The sequence below is a fragment of the Pempheris klunzingeri genome, chromosome 11, assembly GCF_042242105.1.
Source record: "Pempheris klunzingeri isolate RE-2024b chromosome 11, fPemKlu1.hap1, whole genome shotgun sequence".
Classification (NCBI taxonomy): Eukaryota; Metazoa; Chordata; class Actinopteri; order Acropomatiformes; family Pempheridae; genus Pempheris; species Pempheris klunzingeri.
The window spans coordinates 10,422,046-10,429,059 of record NC_092022.1 but is presented as its reverse complement, the minus strand read 5'-3'; the positions used below and the strand labels follow the sequence as shown (position 1 = coordinate 10,429,059).

General features: G+C 40.0%; 1 protein-coding gene across 1 annotated transcript in view; it reads left to right on the top strand.

The window, feature by feature from the left end:
• Positions 1 to 1,887: 1,887 nt before the first annotated feature.
• The window catches only part of rerea (arginine-glutamic acid dipeptide (RE) repeats a), a 122,123-nt gene continuing 116,996 nt past the window's right edge, over positions 1,888 to 7,014 (top strand). The window contains exon 1 of the mRNA XM_070838890.1: positions 1,888 to 1,903. The gene's annotated coding sequence lies outside the window, so the exon portion shown is untranslated. The remainder of the gene's footprint in view (positions 1,904 to 7,014) is intronic.

The window sequence follows — 7,014 nt, the reverse complement described above, 5'->3', positions numbered from 1 at the left end:
TGTCTTTCATTTTTCTGTCGATATAACAATGAAAGTATAAAGCCCATGAAAGTGAGGTCAGTTTGCTGCTTAAAATCAATAGCAAACTGATATTTCTTTTACTTTTGAGTTAAACACAGCTCCTGGTGCTAATAATTATTCAATTGCAGCCTAGTTTTATTGATCGATCAGATGGATATTCGATCAGACAGATAATATCTGTGTGCCAGTCAATAAGTCTACATCTATAAGCCATGACTTACACTGTATAGCAATAATTTATTCACAATTGACTAGTTTTACATAAAAAAGCAATTCAAAATGTACTGGCCAGTGTTTGTGCTGCACCAACACACCCCTGCCCAAACAATACTTACTAGGAAAAAATAGAAATACAGCACCCAAATACCAGTGAAGGGATAACTGTTATAGCTGCTATAAGACAAAAGTTTGTCTTAACAACCAGACATGAAAGTAGGTTGTTGTTGCTTTCTCATAAAATTTCAATTCAATTCAATTCAATTCAATTCAATTCAATTCAATTCAATTCAATTCAATTCAATTCAGTTCAGTTCAGTTCAGTTCAGTTCAGTTCTGTTCTGTTCTGTTCTATTGTCACTTTGTTCTTTCCTAAGTATATTCCTGCTTTACACTACACCCTTTTGTTCTGTTAAATTCGGCTGTGTTCTGTTGTGTCAGGTGTTAAAATCCTCTCTATTCTGGTCTTTCCTGTCAGATGCTGAGGCGTATTTCATTTGTCATTGAGTTATTCCATCCTAGCCTACTCTGTGATAAAATATTATTAGATTTTGTCATATTGTTCTCCATCAGTTATTTGTTATTTGTTTATAGTGTGCCCTATAATGTAAAAAACGATTTTATTTACTGTATATTTAATACTGCCGTTCTCTAAAATATCCCCAAAGGAATTCTATTCTATTGTATTCTGTTCTTTTCTAATTATGTAATTCTTTAGTACAACACCCTTATCTTTTATTCAATTCTTCTGTGGTCTGTTGTGTCAGGTACTGAATTCTATTCTATTCTAATTTATTCGGTGACAAAAGATTGGTAGATTTTGTCATATTCTGTTTTTCTTTTCAATTCTATTCTATTATTATTATTATTATTATTTTATTTACCATTTATTTAATACTGCAGCTCTATCAAATAGCTCAAAAGGAATTCTATTCTATTCTGTGACAAAACATTTTCAGCTCCAGTCATAATATCTCACAGTGCTGTTATTTCTTTATAGTATGCCTCATAGGGGAAAAAGTCTATTTTATTTTCTGTATAATCAATATCAAAGTTCCCCTGAAAGCTCTTAAGATGCATTCTATTCTGTTCTATTCTATTCTATTCTATTCTATTCTATTCTGCTCTGCTCTCCTGGCACAGTGACAGTCCAGCTTCAGTCTGGGCAGTGTCACAGGTTTATAATGGTGAGGATGGGCCCGGTGGTGCCACAGAGCAGACACCCTGAGGACTCTCTCTCTCTGTGTGCATGTTCCCAGCTTTGGCCAGTGGGTGACGATATTTTACCGGCTGAACTTTGAGAACCCCCCAACTGTTCTCACCCCAAGATGAAGAAGGATGCTGTCATGCTGAGTGCCCCTCACACACACTAGTCTGAGCATTCCGGCAGCGATTACTCCCTCTTTATTCTCAAGTCCATCATTTATGACAGCATTATATCAAACGTGGTCCGCTCCGCTGTAGCTACATTAGAGAAGATATACAGGTGGCACTGCAGCTGCTGAGCTACTCTCTGTAGTGGCGACACTTGGCTAACTAACGTTGGCTAATTGCCCCTGCTGCTGCTGCTGCTGCTGCTGCTGCAACTGCTGCTGCTGCTGCTATTGTTTGTTGTTGCAGTGTCTCATCAAACAAATCACAGATGTTGTAGATCAAGCTCTTTAAGGTAAGTGCTGTGAGCTTCACCCAGCCGTCTTCTCTGCCTTTGACGTCCATCGGCAAATCGAGGAAGAAATGACAAATACGAAGGAATAGTTTGTAAACGTTGGGCTGTTAACGTACACCCTCGCTTGCTAGCTATTTGGCTAATTTGCCTATTAGCATCAGCTAGCTAGTTAGCTGATAGACTTGTTTGCCCCTTGCTGTTGCTGGTTACTATGGACTAACGTTAGCGGCTAGCGCTAGTGACTAGCACTGATTGGGAATGCCAGCGAGGAGCAGTGTAATGTCTGGATACAAACAGCTCATTGACACCGGTTAGCTGGGAGCACATGACACACTCACAACATGAATTCATTTTATTACACGGTTTGGGATTTTTATCACGCATATAACCTTCCAATACTCCATTGAGAGCGTTTTCCCATTTTGAATCACCCAGTGTGGTATCTCTGTTCCAGGGAGTAGCCTGAGCCCATTCAGCTATTGTCATTAGCTCATGGGAACGTTAGCCGGCGATGCTAACTTGCTGCCTTTGTCTGCTTGACTTTTGCTCAATTATTGTTATCTAGCTTACAGTTTGTGGTCATTTGACAGTGTAGTGTGGGCTGGTTTTAAACAAAGCTAACGCTGGATAAAGGCACACTCATGCTGACTTAAAATCAAAGCTTGCAAGGCTTGTATAAATATTCATTGGAGAAATTTGTCAACAAATGGCATCAGCAGAATTAGCTTTAACACTTCTCACCCCCTGGCAGGATGAATAGTTCTAAACATTAGTGTAGCAGTGACTACATAAGACCAAGGCACAGGGATAGAAACATTGGCTGAATTCATTCTTTCAGTGAAGTGTGATTTTTGCAGGAGTTCAGTCTAAGTTCAGTCATGAATTTTAAGTTTGAAAATAGCAAATAAAAGAAAACCCACTGACATTTTTTGGCCGTAGAAATGAAACATAATCTACCCTTTACGTGAGATTCCAAATATGGTTTCTGTTCGTTTTAATGTCCGTCACTTACAGAGGCAGAGCAGTTAAAAGATAGTGATTTATTTTTATTGAGTGCTTATGACTCACTCCTGACTTGTTAGGGGTTTTTTTTTTTGTGCCTTGCAGGCTACATAGCCCTGCACAGTTGTGGACTTCACCATAACTAATGAGTACACACTATGCTCAATGATCAAAGGTGTGAGAAATATTTGTTTTGCTCCATAAATGCCAAGCTATTTTCAGTCCATTGAAGGAATGTAATTTAATGTTGACAACAAAGCCTGTATTTCCTTACTTGTCAAAGTGCCACATTATCAGGCTTGGTATAAGGACTTCTTTAATGAGTTATCTGATACCCTGACAGCATTGCATTTGAAAAAACATAGATATCCTCAACACCACATTATGTTTAATAACTGCTAACACACTAACATGATTGTGGTGCTTTGCAGTCAGCTACACCACTGCTCTAACTATCTGTTCAGGCCTCCTGATGGTGACATGACTGTAGAGAGAGGTCACTGAACTGGAAAACAAAGTTCATATACACACACCACGTACGTCTGTCTGTCACACACTATGGTTAAGTAATAAGGTTAGGTAAGAAAACACACACTCGCCTGCAACCATATGGTCAGAAATGTTGTGTGAGAAATACTGCAGCGATATTTTTACACAGTGAGTTGATTAATACAATTAAAAGACTTACAACAGAAAATATGTCTTACTTTCCTTGAAAAAATACCCCTATTAAACCCAAAATATAATCAGTCAGCTTTAGATTTTACTGGAAATATCCTGTATCAAATCATTGCAGTTATGATTAAAGCACATACACCTTTTTAGGGCCATAAATCTCAATTATGGCACCTCTTGAGTTTTTCGTTGGCTTTTTATGCTGCCAGTGGCTTAGCGGTTATGATTTAGATTTTCCTAAAGCACCACTTAGACTGTAAACTTGCTGGTTTAGGTTACAGACGTCTGCCATTACAGGCTGTACGTTGATTACTACTTAAGCACAGCTGACACAAAAAGCGCCTTAATGTTTGGTTTATGATTTTTGTAGAAAAAAGAATTCTTTAGGATCAGCCAAAAGGGTTCATTTAGAACAGCTTAAGCTGAACATTTGTGGTGTTCATTTACTTTGTTAGTTTTTGTCATTTTATTCGCAAAGTCCTTAAATCCCCATTATCTGGTTAGTTCAGGGGTCAGAGGAGGTCAGGGTGTTTTTATAGTGTTTCAATTTGAATGGGATCTCAAGAGCAGCAGTGGGTAAAATTACTTCGAGTCACATATCCAATGACACACCCCGTCCATCGAATGTTAATCTAGCTGGGTGGCTGTAGTAGCAGCGGAGTAATGATAAGAGAAGTGTAATAACCCTGCTATTTTCCTTTAATGACTAATGTGTGTTTGAGCAATGGCAGCTCCCTGTGAGTAATATGTGCCAAATGGAAGGCCAGCCAATGTTAAGGAAAATCCCTTTTCACAGCGCTCTGACACCTCATTGTTGGATGATTTGTCAATACACATGCTCAGGAGTTCAATGTTTACATGCTGCGTTCGAATGGCGTCTTGCTGTTTTTCACCCAGATGCCGTCGTTGCATCTCTCCTTCACCGTGAATTGTCATGAAAGATGATTCCCCATTATACTGCCTGGGTCTAGTCTCAGAGCTACTTCATGCTTTAAACTGAGGTATTGTGTTGCAGTAGGGGATGGTGCTACGACCTGTCATTGCTGTGGCTGGCCTGTATTTTAAAAGAGGCATTTTACTTTCAGCGAGGCTATTGTGTTTCAAATGAAGGTGATTAGGCACCTTTGTTGTTTTGTTCAAGGCTGTTTTTCTACGGGATTTCACATACAGTAGGAAATTATGTTGGCAGGAGAGGTAGGTATGCGGTGAAATGTCTGCTTGACAGAACCAACACAGGAAACGATGTTAAATCAAGCATCTTTAGCCTTCAGGTTTTGTAATCAAGAGTGTGTGCTTGCTGCCTTGTGTTTGTATTGTAGTGACTTTGTATAGTTGCTGCAAAGAGGACACAGTGGACAAAAGGGAAGCAAGTGGATAAACTGATTTAGCGTTTACAGTGCTTGATAGTAATTTCAATGCAAGATATCTGGCTGTTACATAGAAAATTAATGCTCTGAACAAAGGAACAATGTTCGCTCAAAGACCTCTTGATGGGCCATTCAAGTGCTGTATATTCATTAAAAATAACAATCTGTCAGCACTTACTGACAGCACGCACAACAAGCCAAGCTCTCTTTATTGTTCTCCGAAGATGTTTTTCAGTTCCCGTGCCAAGAGCTGGGTAATTGGCTGTAGCAAAGCCTTGCATGTGTTGTTTTAAGATATTGGACTGACACGCACAGGGCACACTGGCAGAAATGAGGCAAGCATCCCACCCCCACCCCTCTTTCCCTGCCCCTCCACCACCTCCTCTTCCTCCTCTTCCTTCCAGCTAGTCAGAGGAGGCATGATGCTGGATGTGTTTTGTGTTCTTTGACAGCTTCCCTTCACCTCTCATAAGAGGAGATCCAAGCATGCTGCATCGTATCTCATCTTTGTTTGATTCAGGCCTAGCTCTGCAGCTCCGCAATTGTGCCAAGGAGATAGTATCGGCAAACGCTACCCGTGTTAACAATTGTGAGCTGTCTTTCTACATACTGCTGGTGGTATTTGATGTACTAGATGTGATCAAATCTTTTTTTTTTTTCTGTGAGCCCAGCCATGGTGAAGTCGGTTTCACTTCATCCTGTAAATGCCGTCTGTGTCTTATTGGGCTGGTTTGGCATGGATTCACATCTTAACTAATCAGACACATTGTGTTTCGTGCTGTTGCCAGCCTCTTGGCAGGTCTTAGGTACAGCAACAACAAAAAAAAATTCCTTCCATACTTGCCTTGTTCAATTTTGTATTTGGTTTTGAAGGTATGAAAGTGTTGCAACTCACCACATTTTAGTGTCTTCTGTGATTTATGTACATTGGAGGTTGTACAATGGAGTGTGTGGTGGAAAGTGGAAATAAAGGCATGGCTGCTACATTTGTAGGAGTTGCGAGGCAACAGCATGCACAGGACAATGGATACATGAAGTAGTTGTGATAATAGGGATTGTGCAGCTGTTTTTTTTTTTGTCTCCAATATCTGGGAGTCTTGTATTGTTAGATTTCTCATGTCTCTCACTAATTTATTAGTTGAAACACACCATAGCACGCGGGTGATAGCCTATTTTTTTTTTTTTTTCAGACAGACTAATAATATCACTTAGTCAATTATGGTGCCAAAAAGCCTGAACTGAAAGTGTTCAAAAATAACAGTCAGCCATTTGCCATCTCAGTAAAAGAGGAAAATGAAATGGTGTAGGATCAGCTGGGTGGCCCCTGAGGAGAGAAAAGGGGGAGAGAGATGAGGAGGAGGAGTGCTTTGCCGCTGTGTGTGTCAGTGCTGATTAGGTAAGAGATTGCCTCATGTAATGACACGGCATGGCGCTAGTGGTGCAGAAACACAAACAATGCATACCAGTGTTTTACTGCACACACCCCCTGCAGCTGCCTGCCTGAAGATGTTTATATAGACATATACAATACACTCTCCCTAGAATATTTCAACATCTTTAGATGGTGCGCTTTTTTTTTTTTTTTTTTTTAGTGACACACACATTTACTCCATCCGGAAACCAATAGCCCTTTTTTCTGTGCGTTTTTTTTTCTTCTGTGGCACAGACGAAAGATGGAGGTGATTAAAGGAAAAGAGCACAATAGAGTCTGTGTAGTTCTCTATCAGCGCTCATTGTTACTATTGACAGCAATATTTTTCAGCACAGATTTATGCTGTTAGATAGGCTGCATAACCTGCCAAACCCTCTGCTCTGTCTGCTGAACCTCAAGCGTGAGGGAACATGTCACATCCTGTTCCTGCTTGTGACAGTTAAGGTTTCCATCGATGTATTGGACCCATTTTTCATTCATTAGCTCAGCTAATAATAGACGGGCGTCAGGCTGAGCTCCACAGTGTTTTATCTTAGACAAAATGTAATGGAAGTGTGAGGAGCCGCCATGTTTCCTGACACAGTGATTAAGGTAAATCGCCACTTGATTAGCAAGTCTAAATGATGCAGTTGATT